The 25,033-nt window shown below is 47.3% G+C and overlaps 1 protein-coding gene and 1 gene segment (V, D, J or C); one reads left to right on the top strand and one right to left on the bottom strand.

The window, feature by feature from the left end:
• DAD1 (defender against cell death 1) overlaps positions 1–25,033 on the bottom strand; it is a 176,232-nt gene that overhangs the window by 121,190 nt on the left and 30,009 nt on the right. The window lies entirely within an intron of this gene.
• LOC307181611 (T-cell receptor alpha chain constant-like) lies at positions 3–23,782 on the top strand. The segment is given in 5 exons: positions 3–399; positions 18,265–18,519; positions 20,070–20,114; positions 20,989–21,096; positions 21,927–23,782.

Here is a 25,033-nt window from a genome sequence, read left to right as displayed (position 1 = left end):
AATGAAAATATTTCATCTCACCTCATAAGTTTTTTTAAAGATAAAATAAGCTAATGGATATGAAAGTATTTTAGAAACTAGTAAATGCTATACACCTATAAAATATCATGATTATTTGTTTTCAGAACAAAAAGAAAAAGCTAGGACAGCTAGTATAATTCTTTCAACATGAAGAGAATATGTAGATTCTTAGTAGAAGAGCTATTTTCGTGTGGATCTGTAGCCATAGGCATGGGTAAAAACCACTCTCTCTTCTACTGACGTACGGAGACTCACATGTCACCCACATGAGAATGGCAGAAAGGAAACCATTCTGTAAAGGCCTGAAATGCAGTGTGAATTCTGGGGGTAACCTAAAGGTTACCTTTGGAACTGGAACAACACTTCAAGTCACCCCAAGTAAGTCTAAATTCCTAAGCACTTCTCCTTACTTGTGTTGTTGCCTCTCAGATTGTGACATTTGGAGCACATAACGGGGATGTAATAGGCCTTTTATGGCCATTTTCAGAAGATTTAAATAAAGATATTATAGAAAGATCCCTCATCCAACCCTTAACATTACAATAGTTTTATTCCATCCAAGTTGTGTTCTTTCTTAATAGAAAAGAAAGCCAAGATACTACCCATGAGGCCAATTGAAAACAGTAAATTTGCAGAGCATAAGAACCAAAGAGAAGGCAAGTAGTGTTTTTTACCAGACCTGAAGCAGAGCTGGTGCCCTTTAATCAGGACACCTGGCTTTGGGGACAGAATAGGACTCGAGTAAGTAACCAGGCTACCACTAGGCCTAAGTCTGCAAAATAAGTTGACTGTAGGAGCAGGAAGCTGTCACTCAATGAAGTTAAAACTAGGAGAGACACTATGGCAGAAATCTAAAAATTGATAAGTGTGATGGAGACAAAAGGACTAGATACATCTGCGGGATGCATAGAGTTGAAAATCACAACTTTGGCGGTGACAGACCCAGAGCAATGAGGAGAGAGAGGCTTCATTTTAAGTGTTGCACAATAAATGCCCATATTTGAGTTGAATGGCCTGTGTGTTATGTGGAATGTAAAAAGAAAGTTAAGATGTGGTCCCCTTCATAGGCGAAAGGGCTGTATCTCTCAGTCTTGGGTATGCGAAGGGTGTGTGGGCTTGTGGGTGTTTTTGGCTGACTAAGAAACACTGTGGGAAGGGTGGAGGCTATACGTGGATCTTTGGGAGCGGGACAAGACTGCTGGTCAGGGCTGGTGAGTAGAGTATCAAGGGAACAACCGGAAGATTGATGAAAATGTTTTCATGTCTCAGGAAATGATTGTGTGATGGAGGATACGCTGGAGTTCAGGGCATCACTGTCACTAGAGGTCTAATGTCTGGTTCTAGCAAGAGAATTAACCCCAATACAGCTGCAATCTCAATCTCATAGGAAGGAGGAGAAGGATTCCTCACTCATAGTTCCTCCTAACATGTATCTGTCCTATGCCAAAAAGTCTCATGTCTCCAGGGTACTTGTGTAGCAGTGCTGGTTCAGTGTGCTTAACCCCACATCACCTGTTTTCCATTTGTAAAATAAGGACAATAATATCAGAGTTCATGGCACAGTTAACGGCCCAAATAAGGCAAGGTGATATATAGCGATTGTCAACCCACTTGCCATGTGTAGGTTCTCCATAAATGCTGGTCTTCTTTCCCTTCCGTAAGCAATCAGAGGTTGAAAGACCCAACACTGCAGGCCATTTTTGTATGGGGGGTTGCCATAGTGTGAACTCAGGATACGGCAAAGTTACTTTTGGAAAGGGGACTATGCTTCTGGTCTCTCCAGGTAAATGTCGACCCAATCCCACTCCTGTTTTCTCATTCTCTGGTTTAAGACTTCTACATGTAATTTCTGTGTTTTACCCTTGTGGATGCATCATCCTTGTTTTATCAGTTGACTTATGAATTTAAGGTTGAGCCTTCATGGAGCACTTTGAAAAATGAAAATAACCAACAGAAGAGTTGGATTAGTAGGATTAGAAGTTGAATTAGTTGAATTAGTAGAACTAATTTGCTAGGTAGAATGGAATACAGAGTAATACCCAGATAATTAAGACAAACCTGGTTTCTCCAGAAATAGCCTGGCTTCCTGTTAAAAGACTAGAATGTAGCCTCACCCCAGACATCCTTCCCATTCCTTTTCCCCCTATATCCCCAATCTAGCTGAGGAGTCTTGGACAATCTGTGACACATACAGCTACAGAATTCTTTCATTACTGAGAAGATCTGCCTATTAAAATTGAAAGATCCTTAAGAGCAGAGGTTCCTGTTATATACCATGAAGTGTCTAATATGGTCCTTTTACAGAGTAAGTGCTTGATAAGTGCTTGTTTAATTGAAATCAAATACCCAGAAAAATCAAGTTTCCCGGCCAAAGGGAAGAAGTGAATATAGTAAGCAACACAGTACATTCAGTGTGTGGTGGAGAAGGAAAAATACTAGATTGAGAATCAAATAGACCCGTGTTTTTGTCTCTGCTACCAACTAGCAGTGTAACTTGGAGCAGATCCCTTGCCTCTAGGCCTCAGTTTTCTCCTCTATGAAAGGGGAAGTAGGTCTGGTTGATGACCCCTCTGCCCTCCTGGCACCAGCAGCCTATGAATTTATTCCATTTGGGGTGGGGGGAGCTTTTTTCTCATATGAATAAGTCAAATAGCTATATTAAATCTTAAGTATTTTCTAACTCATCAGGGTAAGTCAGGAAAAGGTGTGAAGTGACAGAGGGAGTTTATTGTGAGGCATGGGACACTGTGGGACTCATGGGGAGGAGCAAACAAACTCACCTTTGGGAAAGGCACCTGGCTAAAAGTGGAGCTGAGTAAGTGTGCAATTCTAAGGTAACTACAAAATGTATTCCAGTGACAGTGAATGGGAGAAAAGGAGATGTTATTTTTGTCATTTGTAATATGACAAAAATTATTTATTTATAATTAACCATAATCTTATTTATAATTTGGAACTATATATATTTGGAATATATTCCAATTATTAATATATATAATTCCAAATATATATTTGGAATTATATAATTATAATCTTATTTATAATTAACCATAATCTAGTGCTGAAGTATTAAGAATTGTGGCACCCAGATAAATTAATGAAAATATTCAAAGACTGTCTAAGAACATTTTCTTTAAGTTAGAATTTAGCAAGCTATTAAGACTTTTCCCAAGATGTGAGGCTGACAGAAGCTCTGTCCAGTATTAGAGTTTTTAGCACTAGAATTGAGCTAAATGGAGCCAGAAAGAGGAAAAAAGCAGAAGAGCAGAAAATTGTATGGCCATGATCTAATAGAACTTTTCTACTTCCACTGCCATTGATTCTGAGACTCATTGCAGGAGACTATTCAAGGTCACTTGACCTATGCCCCAAATAAGCCCTACCAAGTTCATTCCAGAGATTATGTCCCTTTGCACTAAACATTATTCAAGAAGAGTCAGTGAAGTGCAGAGAAAGGAGCCCAGGGCTTCTGGTTGCAGTCTAGAGTTCTAGATTTGATTGAGCCCCAACAGGCGGTGTGACGCTGAACAAGTCATTGCCCCTCTGTGTGCCTCAGACTCTTCCATTGTGAGATGAGAGGGTGGACGCCCTCAAAATCTGTGATTCTTACTCCTACACCATCCTAGAGTTTATACAACCCAAGGGTGTGGACTCATGGCTATTTCACAAACAAGTTCTATAACACTAAAAGAAACCTTGTTAATCAATCATTTAACTTAACGTATAAATCATAACCACCACCTCAGTTTCTATGATGTGTAGATACGATACTAGGGGCATGACAGACAGTGCTGTTTATCTTCAAACAACTATGGATCAAGGAACAGTATTCCTATTTTACAGAAAAGGAAACTGAGGCTCAGAGAAGTAACTGCCCAAGATCCCAGGGTTAGTGAGTGGAAGGGTCTAGATTCAAACCACGGTCTGCCTGCCTGATCTCAAAGCTTACTCTTTCTACTACATTATGTCACAGACCCTGTGCCAGGGCTTACCTAGAAATGAGAGAGGATGCCAATCAGAGTTAGTAAGGAAATACATGGAATTTATCTTTTCCATTCTTAGATACTGCCATGACTTGAGACATGGAGCTTTGGGAAATCTTGACTTGGATGCCCCAAATCTAAAGCGTTCTCTTCCCTTTTTAATGAGGAAACAAGTAGTACAGGGGCTGCTGGGAGAATTACCCCAACAGGAGAGGAGACAGAAGAGCTGGCAGCAGCCACCTCCTTATTCTGACTCTCCCTTCCCCTCACAATTTCTTGTATTTTCCCCATGCAGACCAGTGTCCAGTGTAACCCATCTATAAGTGCCTGACTCATTTGTGAGTTATAGAAATATGCAACATTGAGTACACTTTGGACATTGCTGGATCATAGAACTTTAGCTCTGAAAGGGAAATCCAAACCTTTTTTTTTCCAGTGAAGAAATTAAGACCCAGAGAGGTTGGTTGAATTGTCCATTATCATGAAATCAGTGAGAACTAGGGCTGGGATGAAAATGTGGGGATCCTGGTCCCTGGGCCATATTCCATGACTACTGTTTGGTGAACTAACCCTTCCAGTAGGTAGGAGGTATGAGATTGTTCATGAATAGGAAGAAACCAGATGGATTTACTGGGAGAATATAAAAAATTGCTCCTTATTATGAGCACCTTCCCATAGGCTCTCTGGGCCTGCTTCACAGCTATGGTTAAAAAATGGAAGGGGGCTTCCCTGGTGGCACAGTGGTTGAGAGTCCGCCTGCCGATTCAGGGGACACAGGTTCGTGCCCCGGTCTGGGAAGATCCCACATGCCGCGGAGCGGCTCGTCCCGTGAGCCATGGCCGCTGAGCCTGTGCTCCGCAACGGGAGAGGCCACAACAGTGAGAGGCCAGTGTACTGCAAAAAAAAAAAAAAAGGAAGGAAAAGGAAGCAGACTATTTTGTCACAGCACAAATCACTGTGGGAAATAGTGGAGGCTCCAAATTTGTCTTCGGGACAGGAACAAGGCTATTTGTTGAAGCAAGTAAGTTCCTTGAAATAGCCTGATTTTTATTACAGTTGAAGGATATCTGTTTTCACTGATTTTCCCCCAAGGGTTTTGTCTGCTATTTAAGTAAGAAAATAGTTTGGTGATGGTAATGTTGCATTATACGTATCCACGAGCCTCATTCATGCCAGAAACATGTAGTAAACACTTAGTAAGTGTGCATGGACATAACTACCCTAGGGCCCGTCTAGAACTGAAACTCTGTAATTACATAAATGGCTTTTTCAACCTGAATATTCATGACATTTTTTATATAATCTACTGCATACAAAGCAGGATTTCCTATTGAGTTGTGACTTATTTCTTGTCATCTTCCAATGGTCTTAGAAATGAAGGTTAAAGAGTAAAATTACACGCCTCTTCCCACTTTGGCGCATGTATGCAAACTTGGGAACATGCTTAGTGACTAACTTGTGTGTGACTCAGGAATCCCCGGCTGTAGTCCAGCTATAGGGCACCATTTGTATAGAGTTGGCCCAGTTATAGGGTACCATTTTGTATAGAGTTATGTCAGAGTGTGAACACAGGTTATCAGAAATTCGTATTTGGAACTGGCACCCAACTTTTGATCAGCCCAAGTAAGTCAGCTCTCCGGAAATGTGTAACCCCACCTCCAGCATTGGGTTTATATTTATATATGTAGCGTTTGCTCTGGTCTATAATAGAATATTGTGATGATGATTATTATTATTATTGTCACATCATCATTATTATTATTACCACTACTGTTTTGTTATTATTGATCATAACAATGCTGCTAACTCGGAATATATTTTTTCTGCCATATTATTCGTTTTACTCTTTAAGGAGAATCAATGTCAAGGTATCAGGAGAAAAATGTTTGAGTTTCCTTTGCAGTCAAGTACTTGTTCATTCAGTTGCCCCCTCTCTGCTGAGGGTCCATAGGAACTTCACGATGTCGTGGTTTTTATGCTGCCTCCTGATTATCTCTTTGAGTTGCTTCCTTGGTTTTTCCCTGCCTAAGCACTTAGGTTTTGCAGCTCACATTTACCAAAAGTATACTTAGCTTTTAACCTCTCGCAAAACTGGCCTTCTTGTTCCAATAATTATGGACGGTAAAAGTCAGTTCAACTCAGTAAGTGCTTATTGAGTATCATCAAGCCAGGGGCCATAGGTGGTTTAAAATGAAACAAACAAACCAAGAAAAGAAGAAGCATATGATGTGGTTCTTGCTCTCAAGAACTTCCAGTCTTGTCAGAAAAACAAAACACTCATCTGTTAAAAGTCTAATAACAATTTATATGTGGGTGCACCAAGCAGTGTGCTGTGTGTGGTCATGTGCAGGACCTGGGACCCTACTGACTGGAGACAGGACAGCAGTGACAACGGACAGTCCATATTCCCTGGCAGAGAGCAAGCAGGATTCCACCCCTGTGTTTCCGGAAAAGGATTTAAGATTGTTATCTGCTGAGATGTTTGACTTTCTTGACAGAAAGGCCCCTTGACAGAAAGCAGCCTTGACTTAGGATAGAAAGAGTAGAAACAGGAATGAGTCAGGCGTGAGTCACCCAGAAACCTCGCTCAGCCCCAGAGAGGATGCGGTGACTCTGAGTCACGCTGAGGCATGTTTTTAGCATGTGCCCTGGCCTGGCTTGCTGGAAATGCTCTTGCTCCTACTCTTTCTGGCAAAGTGAAAAATACATTTTTGCATATTCCCCTAAGGCAATGGCGCCTTCGTCTCAGGCGGGGCAGCTGAGGTGGGAAAATGCAGGCTGCTGCCTGGTATCTTTCTTCTTTTTTCTTTTTTTTTTTAAATTTACTTACCTATTTATTTATTTATTTATTTATTTATTTTGGCTGCATTGGGTCTTCGTTGCTGTGCATGGGCTTTCTTTAGTTGTGGCAAGCGGGGGCTACTCTTCGTTGCGGTGCACGGGCTTCTCGTTGTGGTGGCTTCTCTTGTTGCGGAGCACGGGCTCTAGGCGCACGGGCTTCAGTAGTTGTGACTTGAGGGCTCTAGAGCACAGGCTCAGTAGTTGTGGCACACGGGCTTCAGTAGTTGTGGCTCGTGGGCTCTAGAGCACAGGCTCAGTAGTTGTGGCTCGCAGGCTCAGTAGTTGTGGCACACGGGCTTCAGTAGTTGTGGCTCATGGGCTCTAGAGCGCAGGCTCAGTAGTTGTGGCACCTGGGCTTAGTTGCTCCGCAGCTTCCTGGACCAGGGATCGAACCCGTGTCCCCTGCATTGGCAGGTGGATTCTTAACCACTGCGAGGGAAGTCCCACTGCCTGGTATCTTTAGAAACACGTACACCCACCCGGCCTATGTAGGAGGCAGGTTTTTCACCAAGTTTTGTAAAGGTTCTGTGTTTCCCAGAGGAGAAATAGCTAGAGGCTGTTTGTTGATGGCTGTGATGAGGAAAATGGAGGTGATGGGTAGCATCAGGGCTGAAGCTGCTACAGCCACGAGGGAATCTCCCTCCTGTGCTTAGAGCACCCATCAGAAGGAAAAGGTTAGGATCAGCCTTCCCAGGATCCCAGCTTTTAGAGCTACTGGGAAGCGTGTGTGTCTTCCATGAGAGGGTAGGCAAACCCAGGACCTTTTTGTAATGCACTTTCCCAGAGTGTGATTATGGGAACAGATTCACTTTTGGAAAGGGGACTCGAGTATTGGTCACACCAAGTAAGTGAGCCGGGATCCTCCTGGACATACGACCCCTCCCCCACCCACCGCTCTTCCTACCCCATAGGTACCGGACAACTTCTTATGTCCATGGGAGGGCAGAGGGCATGTCCTCCATCAATGCCACCCCTAACGTCCTTAGAAGCTCACTGCGTCAAACCTTCGTGTGCCCCTTGTTTCTTCCACCCTCCCTTCCTCTCAGCATCTCCACTGACAATATATTGAATAATATAAAAATCTCCTTTGCCGCCCATCCTGGGAGCACTTGTATCTAACAGAAGAGTAGCAGAGTCACACCTTGCTGTGGCCCCAGGCAAGCAGGGTGGTGCTGGAGGTACGGCTGCTGGGGAGTTGCTGCCCTGCTTCTCCACTGACAGGAGCGTGTGTTTTCTCCTGGGTAGAGGAGGTGAGGATCTCTTCTAGTCCCCAGTCCCTGGCTCCCATCACCACCCCTCGGCTCAGGATTCCAGGACAGCTGTGGGAGATTCCTGCAACTCTGGGGGTGTTGGCCAGTGTTTCCCCAGATTGTTGCCCCAACCACTGGAGCAATAGGTAGAGGGAGGTCACGTGAGACTGGTTTTAGCAAAGGCTTTCCTCGCTGTGTGTATCAGGAAGAAACTATGGACTTATATTTGGAAGAGGGACCAGGCTTGTTGTTCATCCATGTGAGTATTATAGAAACGGTCAAGGGATATTTTGTAGACAGAGGATATATGATGGAAGGATACTGCAAAAATGAGGGAGTCTGTGACTGGGCTGCTCCATCGTGAAAGAGCCCTTTGCTGTCTGGGAGTAACTTACCATTGTGTCAGGTCTAATGAAATGATTGAGGCTGTGCTGGACAAGGGTTTTGCACAGTGCGTGCAGAGGACAAACCACCAAGGTTTGAGAAAAGAGGCTTCACTCTTGGTTAGGTTTCTGAAGCAGAACTGTCTTCTTGGCAGCCAAGGGGCCATCCTGCCCTTCAACCCCATGGCTGAGAATCTCTCGCCACGCCCCTTTGGATCCATGAGATATCTGTTGCACATGACAGCATCCCAACCAGAATGCTGAGGCACCCTGGGGTGCTGGAGAGGGCGGTGGGGCAGGGACAGGTCTCCTCTGGCTACAAGAAGCCTCATCCCTTCCCTCAGTGGAAAGCATTGCTGGGAACCACCATATTATTAGCTACTATTTACTGAATGCCTGACATGTGCCAGTGACTATACTCTGTCCTTCAAAGATTTTCTCATTCAGTGCTCACATCCATCCTAATGCTAGGTAGCTGGTATTAGGCCTATTTTACAGATGAAGAAACAGAGGCTTGGGGCAAGTAGCTTGCCCAAGATCACACAGCTAGGAATAATAGGGCTAGAATTTAACTCTAATCTATTTGACTCCAAGGCCTTACTGTTAACCATGCCACCACACCGCCACCACTGTCCCTCCTGCGCTCTGTGAAGGAAGACCCCAGACCTCAAAGGCTACCTGTCTGGTCCTTGGTTTGCCTATCCTGAGCCTTCTTGCCATGGTGACCATGGCAGCTTTGGTCCAGGACTTAGCGTTTCTGAAGAGATGAGTAAAGTCATTGAATTGGGTTGGTAGGATGCAGGTATGGCAGGGAGGGAAGCAGAAACCTAGGGGGACTGATTATTGGGCATAAAGTGACACAGAGAGAAATTTATCATCAAAACGATGGAACAAGGCTTCCCTGGTGGCGCAGTGGTTGAGAGTCCGCCTGCCGATGCAGGGGACGCGGGTTCGTGCCCCGGTCCGGGAAGATCCCACATGCTGCGGAGCGGTTGGGCTCGTGAGCCATGGCCGCTGAGCCTGCGCGTCTGGAGCCTGTGCTCCGCGACGGGGGAGGCCACAACAGTGAGAGGCCCTCGTACCGCAAAAAAAAAACAAACAAACAAACCATGGAACAGGCTGTTCAAAAGCTCCATTCCCAAGAGTGAAGGCTGTAAATGTGGGGCGGGAGGTGTGAAGCGCAGGCAGCCGCCCTGGGTGGCAGAGGGCAGGTATTTGTACTGCATTGTACCAGGGTGTGGACACAAGCAGCAGTCACTTTCGGGAGTGGAACAAGACTCCAAGTGCATCCAAGTAAGTGCCTGACCTTAGACTTCAGCCAAAGACACAGAAAGTCCCTACTCGGCTTTCTTAGATGTTGAGTCTGCACTTCCCGAGCTAATTTCTCATGATTCTTCATGAGGCTTGAATGTTTTGAAATTTGAATTCCCAGCCACTAGCTCAACAGCGGTTTATTTTCTAAAAGTAGTAATTGCCAATGGGGCCTGGCCTTTTCATCATTACAGAGGCAGACTCTTTTGCCATTTCTAGATTCCTTTGAGACAAAAGACCTTTATCAGAAATCATGACTGATTATGCCAAAAAAAATTATTTTTGTTACCATCTAGTTTTCACGGGCTGGGCCCGTGAGCCATGGCCGCTGAGCCTGCGCGTCCGGAGCCTGTGCTTCGCAACCGGAGAGGCCACAACAGTGAGAGGCCCATGTACCGCAAAAAAAAAAAAAAAAAAAAAAATACTGGGTTTAGAAAATGGACCCATACAGAATTAAAAGATAAATGAAACAGTCCTAATAAAAGAAGGTAGAGGACAGGATTGCATTTAAAATGAATTAAAATAATTAGAGGGCTTTCAGTCAACAAATATTTACCAAGCAACTATTATATTCTAAGCACTATAGAAGGAGGGAGGAGGGGAGGGAGGGAAATGCAGAGTCCCCGCCATCCAGGATCTCCCAGTGGGTAAACATCCGTATAAAGAGACAATTAAGCCCAGTGTCACCACACTGTAGTGGAAGTACACACAAGTTGCGATGGAATAGCAGAAAGGAAGGCATCCCCGACCTCCTATCCTAGTTGTCTGGTACTTTCATGCATTCTGCACTGCACCATAAGCTCTGTGAGGTCAAGACCCTCTCTCATTCATCCTTACACCTCCGCACTCCAGCACAACGCCTGCTGCATAAGGCGTCACCTAAGAAATGATTGTTGAAAAAATGCCTCTAGCTGGGAGACTCAGGGAAGGCTTCAGTGGAGGGATAGTAACTGTTTAGAACATATTGGTTTAGACAGTAGCAAGTATTCTCCAACAGAGTTGTTAGATTTCAAAACTGGGAGATTACAGAATCCATCTGAACGTGCGTGGGTGGCCGAAAGCCCACTTCTCTGGGGAAAACTTCCTCCATATTTATCTGTTCATTTGCGCACTTCACCAAAGCCTCTTCCCTGCCCTGGGTCAGTTCAGGCTACATTTAGAAAGCCTGAAACCCATCATATTTCTAAAGAACCAGAATTCAGAGGCATAAGAACTACAATACCCTGAGAGGGAAGCAGCACAAATGGGGTTTAGCAGCAAAAAGGAGAGGTCTAATGATAAATACATGAAGTCTATGTCCCTACTCGAGTCGCCACCCAGGAAACTTTTCTCCATTTGTTCTAAGGAAACTTTTCTCCTTTAGGACCAGAACTTTCTTTGAAGTACACAGCTCTAAGGTGTGTAGGAAGGTGTGTGCAAAGAAAACCAATAAATTCACATTTGGGAAAGGCTTTAAAGTTGCCGTTGTTCCCAGTAGGTAAACCCTGCAAAGTGTTGGGGCGATGTGGTCTTGCATAATGACTGCATACGTATCTGCCCTCGAGCCATTCCTGACAGTGGCAGGAAGATTTGCTACATATGAAGCTGTTTCATAATGATTAGAAAGAAATAATCAGCATTAATGAGGCCCCTAATTGTGTCCGTAGGAGTTGGTAGGAGAACAAACAGATTCAGAACACAGAAAGCTTAAGGATAAAATGAGGCTGAAATTTAGGATGCATTTTAAATTCTTTGAACTAGAAAAGGGACTTCCAGGGAATGTGTATCTAAACCTGTACATGTTCCGCAGAGGTTAAGGGGTGTTTTAAGAAAAAAAATTCTTGAATCGAGTAAGTTTAAGAAGCTCTAAATTTCTTTATTGTAAGACTTCTCAGAGCCTTTAAAATGCTGCTGTGCACTGCTGTTCTTCAGGACTGAAATACGCTATACAGCGTTTTCAAAACTTCTTTGAGCTTAGAATCTTTTTTGCAGAGAAACTTAGGACTAGAGTTCTGTGAATTTCTCACTGAGAAGGACTTGTCTAAACTACTCTCAAACTTTGGAGGGTTTTTTTTTTGTCCCCATATGAATGTCAACCCTAATCTTAGAACCCTCCAGAGAAATAGATTCTCAGGCCCCATCCATAACTCACTCCTGATTCTCACAACCTTCAGAGTTAAGCAATCCTCCTTGTGCATTGTATGTGATATCCCTATGGCAATATTAGTCTCTCTCTCTGTGTCTCTCCCTTCAAAGACTAATAGAACTGCTTTCTAAAAGGAGAGCTTTCATAGGCCTCCCTTCCATGAATTAAGCCCTACCCAAGGTTTTCCGTCTATTGCCGGTGCTGTGAATTTTCCCTCAAGATTCATTTCCCGGTTAATCCCTGGCTCTTCTCCAGACCCTTCCAATTGTCCTCCTTCACTTCCAGTGTGGAACCCAGAATGGGCATCCACCCTCCAGGAAGGCCTGACCTGCTCAAGGCCGGCAAGGAGGGAAAGGTCTGTGAGATTATTACACAGAAAGCTGAGGAATTAGGACTCAGTGGGCCAGAATTTTTTCTTATGCCAGAGAAAGGGGGATTTTGGAGGAGCCTGTAAAACAGGCACAGGAGACATTTCTGCCCCAGTGAAGCTGACCCTGCCAGGGGCTAGAGTTCCTGTAAAGCACCCTCCTAGTGTGTGTTGTCTGGTGGCTACAATAAGCTGATCTTTGGAGCGGGGACCAGGCTGACCGTACGCCCGTGTGAGTATGACGGTGCAAATGACCAGGGCAAAGTAACTGACAACTTGTCTATGAGAAAACCAGCAATGATTTATGGTAAACTCGAGGATATGGGAAACACTCGTTTCCATTTCTACAAACTCTTCTGGTATCTTAAAATGCTCCCATTTCTCATACTAAAGACAGAAGTGCCAAGGGCCAGTTGAGGAAATGAAAATCTGAGGAGAATAATTTACGGAAACATAAAAAGAGTTGCAGATATTCAGTGCTTTCAAGCAAAACAGATAATGTCAGCACCAGATGATCTGAAGATTCAGGAAATTAGCTAAGTGCTCTTGGGGAAAGAGATGCGTTCACGGCAAACACAAATTCTCTTTTATTGCAGCAGGTAGCTAAATCCCGTGGATGGACTAATGAGCATGGTGTGGGGATACCTGCTCACAGAATCTTCCTCTCTGGAGCTTAGTAGAGCATTGAACCACTCCCAGGGTAAAAGTGACCCAGACCCCTATCTGAATGGCAAATATAACAAGGCACGGAGGTAGGATGGTGTGGGGCTCATCGCACAGCTTGGGAGGCTGTCAGACCTGGGGGAAAGTCTGGCTCTACCATCTCTAGCTAATTAAGTCTCCACTTTCTCAATGGCAAAATGACAATACCCACATCATCAAGACAATACTCAGCATACAGCAAGTAATCAACAAATGGTAGCTTTACTAAATAATATTAATAATAATTATCATCAACAAGGCTTTGTTATTACTAAACCTTCATTATTGTAAAGGGAAAGGGGAATGACTTCCCTGGGAAATATGAAACCTAAGAAACAAAGACCCAGGGTGCCTTGTAGAATGGTGCCCTCCAAGTCTGGTGGGTTTTAGCAGGTTAACATCAGGAAGGTTATTGCAAAGACCTTACCCTCAGCGGGGATTCGGCAGTGGTAACAAGTTAAACTTTGGAGCAGGGACCAGACTAAGTGTCCAACCAAGTAAGTAATGCGGGGCAAGGGTGGACATTGACAACTAATTCTTCTTTGTCCAAGATGCTGAGTTGAGCCCAGGTATTATCTTCTGTAGGATCCCAAATGGTTCTTTCCACCCATTCCAGAAAATCTTCTCATCCTGCGCTCAATGCTCAGGAAATATCCTTGGGCCACAACCTGAAGAATCATGAGTTAGGTGATGGGCAAGGAGTCCTGGACCTTTCACGAGAGGATCCAGGATACTGCTGCCCTGAGCGGGGGGTTTTGCTCTACTGAATTCTTGGTTTAAGGAAACCACAACCTCCAACCGAGGGCACTACAGCAGGATGAGGCAGGAGGGGAAGGATTAAGAGACAAAGTCTCAACACAGAAGATCAGAAGGTATTACCTCAGAAGACTGTGACCCTCCGTCCCCTGTGAGAGACCAGTGTTTCTGCTACTGAAATAGGAGGTAGGGCCAGTGAGTTTCTGTAATGGTGTCACCTGCAGTGTGAATACCAGAGGAGTGACCGATAAACACACATTTGGGAAAGGAACGCAAGTGGCCATAATATTTGGTGAGTCATTCTAGGTGGCACCATTTGCAACCCCATGGGCCAGTGTCACTAATCTTTTCCCCGGAGATATTAGTATTACTATGGTAAGGCTAACTGTGGGTGTTACAACTAATTGTCTTACAGAGGCCTCTGTGAACGGGAAAAGCCACACTATCGATCTTGAAAATCTGTGTTTCTCTAGGTCAAACGCATTAAAATTTTACTCTAGTCATTCAGTGGCTAATTTTAAATGCCTTCTATGTGGCCGTCAGTCTATAAAATGTGAGACTGAGTATGAAGATATCTAAGATAGATGCCTGACCTGTCTCCAAATAGTATAAAAACTAGCCAAAGGGGCCAAACTATTGTAAATTTAGCAACCTGAAAAACATTTTAGTATCAACCAGCTGATGATGTCAACAGGCACAGTAGAGATACAGAGGAATGGAGTCCCAGCTGAAAAGTTGGCCTAGATGGAGAAGGTTTGATGCAGTAGAAAGGATTCGTTGAGTCTGAAGGATAGAGTAAGATCTGTCTGGGCAAAGCAAGGACAGGAGGGGACTTCCAGGCATAAGGAACACCAAGAAAGAAGGCATGATCTTGGGAGTGAACAAGGCACATGATTTTGGCCAAGTAAACACATCTAATAATGAAGTTAGATGGAGAGAAAGCCAAAGATAACTTTATAAACAATGGAGAAAAGGAATACTAGAGGCTTCAAGAGAATACAGTATTGATCACAAAACTTGGTATATAGTAAATAATAATAGATCATATATAGTACTTTTATTATTTTTTTAAAAATATATATTTCTCTGAAATGGTAAACTGAATAAATACAAATTTGCTTCAAAGCCTTTAAAAAAAGAGAGAGAGAGAGAATACAGACAATTAGGGCCAGGACCAGCCACTAGGAAACTGGGAATCCAATTCAGAAATGCAGACCAGAGGTGAAGGTGAGAGGGGCCAGCTCTTTCCATGGACGGCTTGTGGCCTAGACCTCCCCCTTTTTGCTCAGTGGGCTGTAAGAGCCCATCCCTCAGAGAAGGGGAAACCTAGGCTCTCTGTAATGGAGACATTCAGAGTGGTATGGAGGTATTGCTTCCCAGATGCAATGTGGTAAGGGAACCAGAGTTTCCATTACTCCCGGTAAGTCTGCGCAGGCTCACTGCTTCCTGACGCTCGCCAGAGCCTCAGTGGAACTCAGACTCAGAGTCAGTGCTGCTAACTCACATTTTGGGTTCCTGGTGCCTAAATACCAAGAACAGATTTAGTGGCAAGGGAGCTTTCGATCACTGCTGTGCCCCTGGGGATCTAATGCGCTAGAGCCTTCGGACATGTGCTTCTGCCGTTAGTTCCGAATTTAAATGAGCAGTTAGGAACTAGAATAGGTGACTTCCACACTGAAAAATTGATCCAGTCTTGCTAAGGCTACCTTCTGAGATGTCATCAGTGGTAGGAGGCGTTTATCTTGCTAAGGTGAAACAGGATGTCTCTCCTCCCAGGGCTCTGGCAGATGGACCCCTAAAGCCCTCCAAATTATCAGTGACTCATTCTTTGTTTTCAGGCAAAAAGGTCGCACTAGAGGTACATGGGGCGTAAAAGTAAAACGGGGCTTTAAAGAGTCAAGTTTAGGGATCAGTATCCAGCTTTTTTGACCAAAAGATCTAATTAGCAGAAATTCTGCAAATCCGATAATCACTAGGCCGCTTGTTTATCCAACAATTATTTCTTGAGCCCCTAGTATATGGCAGAGACCAGGGACACAGCAGTAATCTAGGGACAGGCCTTTGCTGTCACAGAGCTTACATTCCAGGGAGCCAGTGTGAAGAGTTTGGTGTAGCTGTACTCATATAGGGCACATAAAGGACTTGAGAGAGGAAATTCAAGCTCTCCAGACACGGCAGCCCCTCAATGTCATGCCAGGAAGTGTGGGCATCATCCTATAGGCAATAGGGAGGCTCTGAATTATTTTGAACAAAAAGTGACCCGATCAGCTCCACGTTTTAGACAAGTCGTTTGGATGATAAGCTCAAAGAAGAGATTGAAGTGTGGGGAGAGGGTGAGTAAGAGAGGAAATCAGGGGTAGGGAAGCCGGACAGGAGAAACCACAGCCAAAATGCACATAGGGAAGCCCAAAGGGTATCAACTGGTAAAAACAAGAAAGAGGCTAAAAATCACCTCAGTTCTTCTGACTTCACTAACTGCTCTTTCATTTTGATCTCTCACTAGCAAAGTTGAGCTACAATGGGCCTGCCCCGGTATCACCCCTCACAGAACTCAAGTTGGCTTTAAGTCTCACCCTCAGCCCCTGGTGCCTTTCCTCATGGTCCGTAGCATTGCTCACTCCAGACCAATGCTGTCCAATAGAACTTTCAATGACGATAGAAATATTCTGTCATTCCGCACTGTCCTATAGAGTAGGCATCACCCAAATGTAGCTACTGAGCTCTTAAAATGAAGGTTTATGGGTAACTGAATTGTTAATTTTACTTGATTTTGGTTAGTCTTAATTTCAATAGCCACAAGTAGCTAAAGACGATCACATTGGACAGTGCGGTCTAGACCTTCTCCAGCCTGACACCCCCCTGGCACTAGGACTTGAGTGAGAGTTTAACCAGGACTCAAAGTTGGGCATCTGGCCCCCACAGTAACCCCCTTCCCCCTTAAGGCCAACCTGTGTCTGGTGGCAGCTTAGCCTCTGCCTTCTTCTTGAGGCCACGTTCTCTCAGCACCTCCACACCCTTCCATGTCCCCCTCCCCAGTCCCACCCATGACTCCCGCTGATGACTAACAGATCCACTGGAGTGTGGTATTGGTTAATGGCTTCCCACCTCTCCCCTCCCAGGAAGAGATTTACACCATAGATCCTTAACCCATAGTGATGTCAGTCCCACAGGTGGATGGAGATTAGAGGGGAGCAGGTAGAATCCTTTGAAGCCAGAGGTTTGGATGTTGCTCACATGTGACCATGGACCCACCCTTGCTCTGCTGCTCCAGGGACAGCCCCACCACAGACAGCTCTGCCTTGACTCACCATCCCAAGGCCATGCCAAGGGCTGATGCCCCTGGTTTGGTGTCAAGCTGGATATCTGCATTGCCAAGGCCGCCCTGGCTGGCTCAGCTAGTGGGGTGCATTAGGCATCACTGGTCTGCAAAACTTTGCATGCGTGGTGGGGAGCTGGGGCAGCAGAGAACCACAGGGGCAGGAAGCTGTTGTCCCAACCCTGCTGTAAACTCTCTGGGTGGCCCTAACGTGTTAATCCTCCGGGCAAAGCTCTGCTTCCTCCTCCAAGGGCAAGAGGTCTGAAAGAATAAACACTGAGGGTTGCATTAAAGACACAAAATCCTATGAAAATACTGAAGAGTCATTCTCAGCACACTAAAGAAAAGCCTCCAGCAACTCCTGCTTCCTGGGGGGTGAAGAGTAGAAACTGTGTATTACTCGGTAGCACATTATTATGGCAGTCTCCTGGTAGTATCAAGAGCTACAATTACTAGAATTATTTCAGTATTTCACAGTTTATTAAATATAATTCATATGGAGAAACTCTCATGGCTTCTCAGAATAGCCTGGTTAGGAAAGTGGATGAGGCAACATCCGCATTTGACAGATGAAATTCCTGACACTCAAGGAGCTGGTGTGAATCGCTCAAGGCCTTGTATCTAGTAAATGGTAGAGCCAGGGCTTGGATGTAGCATCTAAAACTTTTATCAGTGAGAGAAATCTCCTGGTGATGCGACCGATCTTCCAACTTCATGCCAGCCTGTCGTAAAGCTCCCATTCCTGTCAATGCCCAACCTTAGTGGGGGAGCCCACCCCAGATTCTAAGACGTATGGTTTGCTCTGCTGGATATCTTTTCTACGCTTGCTTTGTCCTGCCAGAATTATGTTGTCGCTTACTATTTCTACCGAGCTTTGAAGAAGTGCCCTTAAGCGGAAGAGTGGGCAGTATCCTTAAGTAGCCCTGCATTTCCGCTTTCCTTGAACGGCAGGCAGGGCCTGGTAGAGAGCGTTCACTAAGAGCCTGGCTGGCCTCTTGGCCAGGACTCATGGTTTGTGCCTGTCCCTGAGTCCTGTCTGTTGCAAGCTGCTGGTGTCTACAATGTTCTTTCCCATCTAAAGCCTGACAAATGTGACTTGTGAGACCTACAGAGCCCCATTCTTGCCCATCACTGGCATCTGGACTCAGGCCTGGGTTGGGGCAAGGAGGGAAATGAACATCTCCTAACCCGTGTCTTTTGGGTCCACAGATATCCAGAACCCCGACCCTGCCGTGTACCTGCTGAGAAGCCCCAAATCCAGCAACACCTCCGTCTGCTTATACACCGATTTTGAATCTCAAGCCAATGTGTCACAAGTCACGAGGCCCGTGGTGTTCAGCTCAGACAGCACCGTGCTAGACATGGGAGCATTGGGTTCCAAGAGCAACGGGGTCGTGGCTTGGAGCAGCAGGACCGATTTGGGATGCGGAGACACCTTCAACCAGACCTTCTACTCCAGCTCAGGTGAGTGCAGCCTTGGTGCCGGTCTAAGCTGAGTCTCCTCCTTCGAGAGGCCTGCTTGTGCTCAGGGCTCGGGTCCTTGGTATCTAAAAGCTGCTCTGATTGCTGGTCTCAGCCTCATCAATTGTCGGCAAAGCCCCCTCCCCTCTCTTTACTGAGCACCAGTGAATCCCATGCCGGCAGGCCACAGAACGTCCTGGGCAAAGAGCAGAGGGGGAGAGGCGAGGGGCACACTGGCCCTGAGGCTCACCCACTCTGAGTCCCCACCCCCCTGGCTCCGCTCAGCCCCTTACTGCTCCTCCAGGCCCCGCCCTGATGCACTTCTCCAAGATCCCTCCCCTTATTTCTCCCTCTCTGCCAAAGGTCTCTCCCAGCTCCTAACCTCACTCATTCATTCATTCATTCACTCAGCGATCACTGATTGTGCATTACAACATGCCAGCTGCTGCCGTGGAGGAGCAAACACATCAGATGATGGGTGTGCCCCGAGCAAGCCCCATTCCCGTTGGGGGAGACCAACCATCAGCAAGTGGAAATCTAAAGAACTCCAGATTGTAATACGTGCTTTAACTTGGAGTTGGGGAAACAGCCACCTTAGGGACGAAAGTCACAGAAGGGCTCTCTGGGGAAATGCTATCTGAGCTGAGATTTCAAGGCTAAGAAGGTACCAGCCATGCCAAGGGCAGAGAAAGGACCCTATAGAGGCCTGAGCCAGGAGCTCAGTGAGAAAGGAGAAGGGCAGGAGGAAATGAGATGGAAGAGGTAGGCAAGGGCCACATCACGGGGCCTCACCCGTCATGAGAGGGAGACACTCTTCTAGGTACAATGAGAAGCTTTTGATTGGCTATAAACAGGGGAATGACATCCAATTTACTTTTTTTAAAAATCACTCTGACCGCTGAGTGGAAAATGGATTGTAGGAGTCAAGAGTAGAAGCAGAAAAGAAGCCCTTGCAGCAGAGAGATGATGGAGGCCAGGACGGGCTTGTGGCAGGGGAGTTAAATGCCCATGCCCAACACTATTTGGGATCCAAAGGTAGAACCATGCAGGGATGAGAAGGAAAAGAGGGCATCAAGGAAGGTGGCTGGATTTTATTTCTGAGCAGCTGTGTCAATGGTAATGCTGTTTACTGAGTCAGAGGAAACAAACAAACAAATTTGGGATGCAGGGGTCAAAACTTTGTGGAACACATGAAAGCATCTATACCCCTCATGGCACTTGTCACTGTGTCTGTCTTACTTCCTCTATCAGACTCCAGACTGGAACTCGCCCAAGGGCAGGGTCTAACAGCTCCTTAGGGCCTTGTGTCATGTAACATGCGTTTGGCACAACCAGTGTTCATTAAGTGAATAAAATGGTGCCCAGAAGCCAGGGTGTTGGTCCTTCAGGGGTCAGTGGCTCATCCCAGCAGGTGCCCATATGGGACAGGTTCTCTCAGATCTCTGCACGAGGAAGAATGGAGAGGCTGGAGACATTCAGCAGCCCAACTTCTGGGGTGGGAGAGTCAGCACGCTCGGGACTCTAAGAAAAATGTCTTTGTTTGTTCCTTTTAGGAATTCCCTGTGATGCCAAGATAGCAGAGAAAAGCTTTGAAACAGGTAAGGGAGGGGTCTATCCTGGCTTCACACAGGTTTGTGGAGGCGATGAACCCACAATTACTGGGACGGGATAGAGGTGACGAGAAGGAATGTGTGGATCTAGGAACGAAGTTCTGAGAAACAAGAACGGCAGTCCGAGCCCTTGTTAGAGCTGCCTGGGGACATTCTTAAATCCCTGGATTCCTCTCACCATCTCTAATTTTCTTTTCCACTCTATGTACTTTGAGGATGAGTCTAGTTTTGCTAGACCAGTGACTCACTCCTAGGCCTCTGTATTCCTTTCAATAGCTCCACTGTCAGCACAGCTCAAGAGAGCTTCTGGGTGGCCCAGGTGTGAAATCTCTGACCAGCTTTTGTGTAGCCCTAGACTAACCAGGTCACCGTGAAGACATTTTCCCTCCATAGCCAGGGGGTTTTGCCTTCTTTCGAGAAGAACAGCAGAACTCTTGTAGGCCGTGACCTTGTCTCTCAAAGATCCTCACCCCTCCTCACCACCCACCCTGGGCCCATATTCATTGCCATTTGAGCCATTTGTACTGAGTCATCCGTCTTGTGGTTCAGCCGCTAGATTCTCACTAAGGGGCCCAGACCCAGGGGGCTGCGTGTGATAAGTTCTGAGCACCCACCATCCCCATCCACGGTGGGGCTCAGAAATAAAACAAAGAGTAAATGCAGTCAGTGTTTCCCTTTGGAAATGAAATGCTGTTGACCCTGGAAGGATGTACAAATATGTGTATGAGGGGATGTGCACCAAAGCTCAAAGGGAGAGGCAGATCCAGGGGCCGAAGCGCGCCCCACTCCCCACCCTGCTTTCGGTGTCACGGGGGCTGTGAAGACCTGTGCCCATGACTGCTGTGGCCCCTTGGTTTTGCAGATATGAACCTAAACTTCCAAAACTTGTCAGTGATCGGCTTCCGCGTTCTCCTCCTGAAAGTGGTCGGGTACAACCTGCTCATGACGCTGCGGCTGTGGTCCAGCTGAGGTGAGCCGGCATCTCAGCCGGGCGGTGGGGTCTGGGGGTCTGGGGGTGGGTCCCCAAAGCTAACCTCCCCCAGGCTCTTGCTTTTAGGTCCTAAGTCTGGGCCCACCAGACTCCTCCTTTTTCTTTCCTGTTAGGAGTTCCCCTTGTTAATAGCAATGGCCCAAAACACTTGATAAACACAGTACACTCCTCAGGTGACATTAGTCACCTCGCTTGAGCCATGTCTCCCCTACAAAGTACGAGGAACAGTTGTTATTCTCCTCATTTTGGAAATGAAGAAACTGAGGCCAAGTAATATCAAGGGCCACACAGCTCATGAGGGAAACTTAGGAGAAACTTAGGACCCAGACTCATTCATACCCACACCTTCTATCATATCCCTTTCACTGCAAATCCTAAAAGGGCGGCCCCCAATTCCTTTCCTCGGGCCCTCTGACCCCAATATGGTGAGAAGGTATTGTATTCATTATCCACCCTAATCCTGGCTAGAGTCTCCAGTACCCCAGGTCATCCCACTGACAAGAGCATCCCATCAAAAAGAACCCGGGGGGCTTCCCTGCTGGCACAGTGGTTAAGAATCCGCCTGCCGATGCAGGGGACACGGGTTCAAGCCGTGGTCCAGGAAGATCCCACGTGCCGCGGAACAACTAAGCCTGTGCGCCACAACTACTGAGCCCGCGTGCCACAACCACTGAGCCCGCGTGCCACAACCACTGAAGCCGGGACCCATTTGCTCCTAGAACTCTACAAACAGAGGCATCCCCATCACATCCCTAACTGTCCTGCATCTCCTCAGTATGCAGCCTGACTTCTGTTCTTTCTCCTCCCAGGTCTCCAAGAACGTGAGAGCCCCGTGCTCCCTCTCCCCTTGTTCCTTGTCGCCCCTCCTCTCCCTCTTCAAGCAGAGAGGCGCACTCTCTGCCCCCGTGGACAAGAAGGCTCCCTCCACCTCTCTGGCCCCACTGGCAATACCACCTACTGGGTCCTACCAGATAGGACGCTGATCAAGACGCTGAAGAGCTGCCCAGCACTGCTGCCACCCCCTCTGCTCCCTCACTGCTGCCTGTTACTGCCTGGCATTCTCAGCAAAGACGGAGGCCGCTGCCGCCTCTCCTGGCTGTGGGGAAACTCCCTCCCCGCCCCGCCCCTCCCCGAGACTGCCTCTGATGTCCCACTGAAGGATGGATCCCAGTGCCTTCTCTTGGGCTCTAGCTCCTGGAGATGTTGTGTGCTGTTTATATTTTTTACACAGTGTTCATAGAGAAATACATATCACCCTTTTCCCCAAGATGTGGGGGAGATTATCTCATGATCTAGGCCCTGCTCTGCTTGTGTATCTGAGCCACGTTGTCGATTCTGCTGCCATGGCTTCATTAAAAGCAATGTGGAAGAGCAGAGGCTGTGCTCCTGTTTGATTGGATCGTCTTCGGCCTGCTGTGGACCACTAGCTGGGCAGAAAGAAACCAAGGCGTTTGTCCATGATGACGTTCGGGGAGCCTGACTCAACAAGCTCCTTCAGTCCACCTCTTCATGGAAAAACCTCTAAAAAATTCCACTTAGAAGGCTGTACTGGGGGCCAGGTGAACCCGCTGAGAAGCTCGGGTCCCTGCTCTTCCACGGGGCCACCCGTAGCAGGAGGCCCATGTACATGGGTGGTAATGACCTGGAGTTGAAATTTGGCAGACAGGGACCACACAGCAAGTGTCCCCAAAAGGCCACCCACTGTCTCCTGCCCTGAAGCAACATTTCCTTTGCCTTTCCTTTCAGACTGGATTCCCGTTGAAACAGTGCATTGACCTACAAATTCATGGCTGGGAACCACCCACCATTCCACTGCCTGGGTCCCAACCCAAGGCCCAGCCCATTGGAGTGCCCAGTCTAGGAGTGGGGGAGGCGGGTAGAAGATTTTGCCCCTAACCACACTTTCCACTCCCACCACCCTGGATGTGAGAATGAGAAAAGCAGAGATGAGCTCTCTCCCCGCAAGCCCAGGGACTCAGCCAAGGAGAGTAGAAGTCTCAAGCCCTCATCTAGAGCACAGGTGATGGGATCCCCTGCGGCCCCTGGGGTTCTCCTGAGCCTCCTGCTGCCTGAGCACCTTTCCTGGGGTCACGGACACTGATGGGAACACCCCTCAGAGACCACTCAGCCATCCACTTCACAATTACCACGATCAAGACCGAAGTCCGGTGCTTAACCATTCCCAGGGCAGTAGGGGAGGGGGGGTGGAGGGTCCCATCCTCAAATACCTGTACAGTTCACCTGTGTGTCTCTGACCACACAGCCAGAAACATGCAAATCCTTCCAGCTACAATTCAGGCCTGCTTCTTATCACAGGGACGGAGCCACCAGCTCGACAGGCATCCTAGGCATGTCCCTCCCCTCTGTGAGCTCCAGGGCCACCACCTGTAAAACCTATAAAACCTATGTCACATAGGACTGGAGGCTGCCCCAACTCCCTGCATCTCTGATTCTCTGGCTCCTATAGAAATAAAAACCATGTCCATCTCTGGAGCCCTCCCGAGGGTAGTCACAGGAACCCCAGTTCTCTCTGAGAGGCCTCGTGTGCAGCCTAAATACAAGTGCCTTTAAAGATCACTAAAGCGAAAGGTCTCAGAGGAAATCCCATCATAGCAGGTCACTCTCACACACAGGCGGACAGGCACCACCTGTGGGGAACTCAAACCTGCCTCCTCCTCAGTCTAACACAGTGCTAGAGATTCCACCACTGGGAATTTCTTTTAATTAAAGCATTCGCTTCCCCATATTAAATGAAAATGCCCCTGTGGGGGTGGGGGGCTTCCTTTATCAACTGTGAAAAACTCCCAGGCAAATTAGTCTGTCTTTTTGTTCCTCCTCCTAAAATAGTAATTCACTTTGGTCTGTACACAAAAGATCCAGGCAAGGGATGTGTAGGTATCTGGGGAGACAGGTCTGCCCCTGAGCGTTGGCTGCAAAGATGCTGAGGATAAAGGGGACATGGGGCTTAGGGCAGGGGACAAGAGCAGGGACCCTGGAAGGCAGTGAAGGGGCCAAAGAAAGGCCCCTCCAAGAACCTCACAGGAGGCCTGGGCTGAAGGAGGCCAAGGGAGCACGTGGGGTCGCACCAGCCCAGGGCCCTCAGGTGGCAGAGCCCCTTGGTCACTGGACCCCTAAAGCTATCCGAGGACCTATGAGGGGGTGTGGCAGCAGCAGCTAGGGATCCTCCCAGACCCACGGGAGGGAGCAAGGCCTGCTCCTTCCAGGCCCAGCCCAAGCTGAGGGTGACAAGGTCTCGGTCAGGTAAGAAGCCATCTGGAAAGCAGGGTCAGCACCACCCCTGAGCGGTTTCCATCTCAAACCAGGGGCTCCTCAATCCCAGCAAGAACTTTCTCTCAAGTCTGAGGCTGTTAAGCCTAAAGCCAACTGGGGCCAAGCCAGAGGGCAGAGCAGGAGAAGCAGGTGTGTGAGGGTGGTGCAGAGTCCACTCACCTGTGTCCACTCTGTTCTCATGTCTGGCCCAGGCCCCACCGGGGGTATCAGAGGGGATTAAAGTGGCCTTTGTGAGGGGGCCTGGGGAAGGGTGCCTACGCCCACCGGGAGGGTTAGCGCTGGGCTGAGGGCCACTGTAGCAGACCCCTCGGTGCAGTAAGGGACCCGGCATTGTTCAGCGTGGAGGGAAGAGGCTGCTGAGGAAACCTGGAGACGTGGTCATCAAGTCCCTGAGACTTGCCCAGCCCTGAAGAACCCTAGTCCCCATGAGCAGGGGCCAGCCTCAAGGAGGGAAGGCCATGCCATCCCGGGGGGGAGTGTGTCACCAAGGCTAGCTGTAGAACACATTTCTCTGGACAGATGCCCTACTGCTCCAAAAGGCTTTAAGCACAGGCCAACCCTGGAGGCAGAAGAAGGGACCAAATGACTTCTCATGACCCCAGGCCTAAGATTCTAGAACACTCTC

Source organism: Stenella coeruleoalba (genome assembly GCF_951394435.1).
Source record: "Stenella coeruleoalba genome assembly, chromosome: 2".
Classification (NCBI taxonomy): Eukaryota; Metazoa; Chordata; class Mammalia; order Artiodactyla; family Delphinidae; genus Stenella; species Stenella coeruleoalba.
This window is presented reverse-complemented; position numbering and strand designations above follow the sequence as displayed.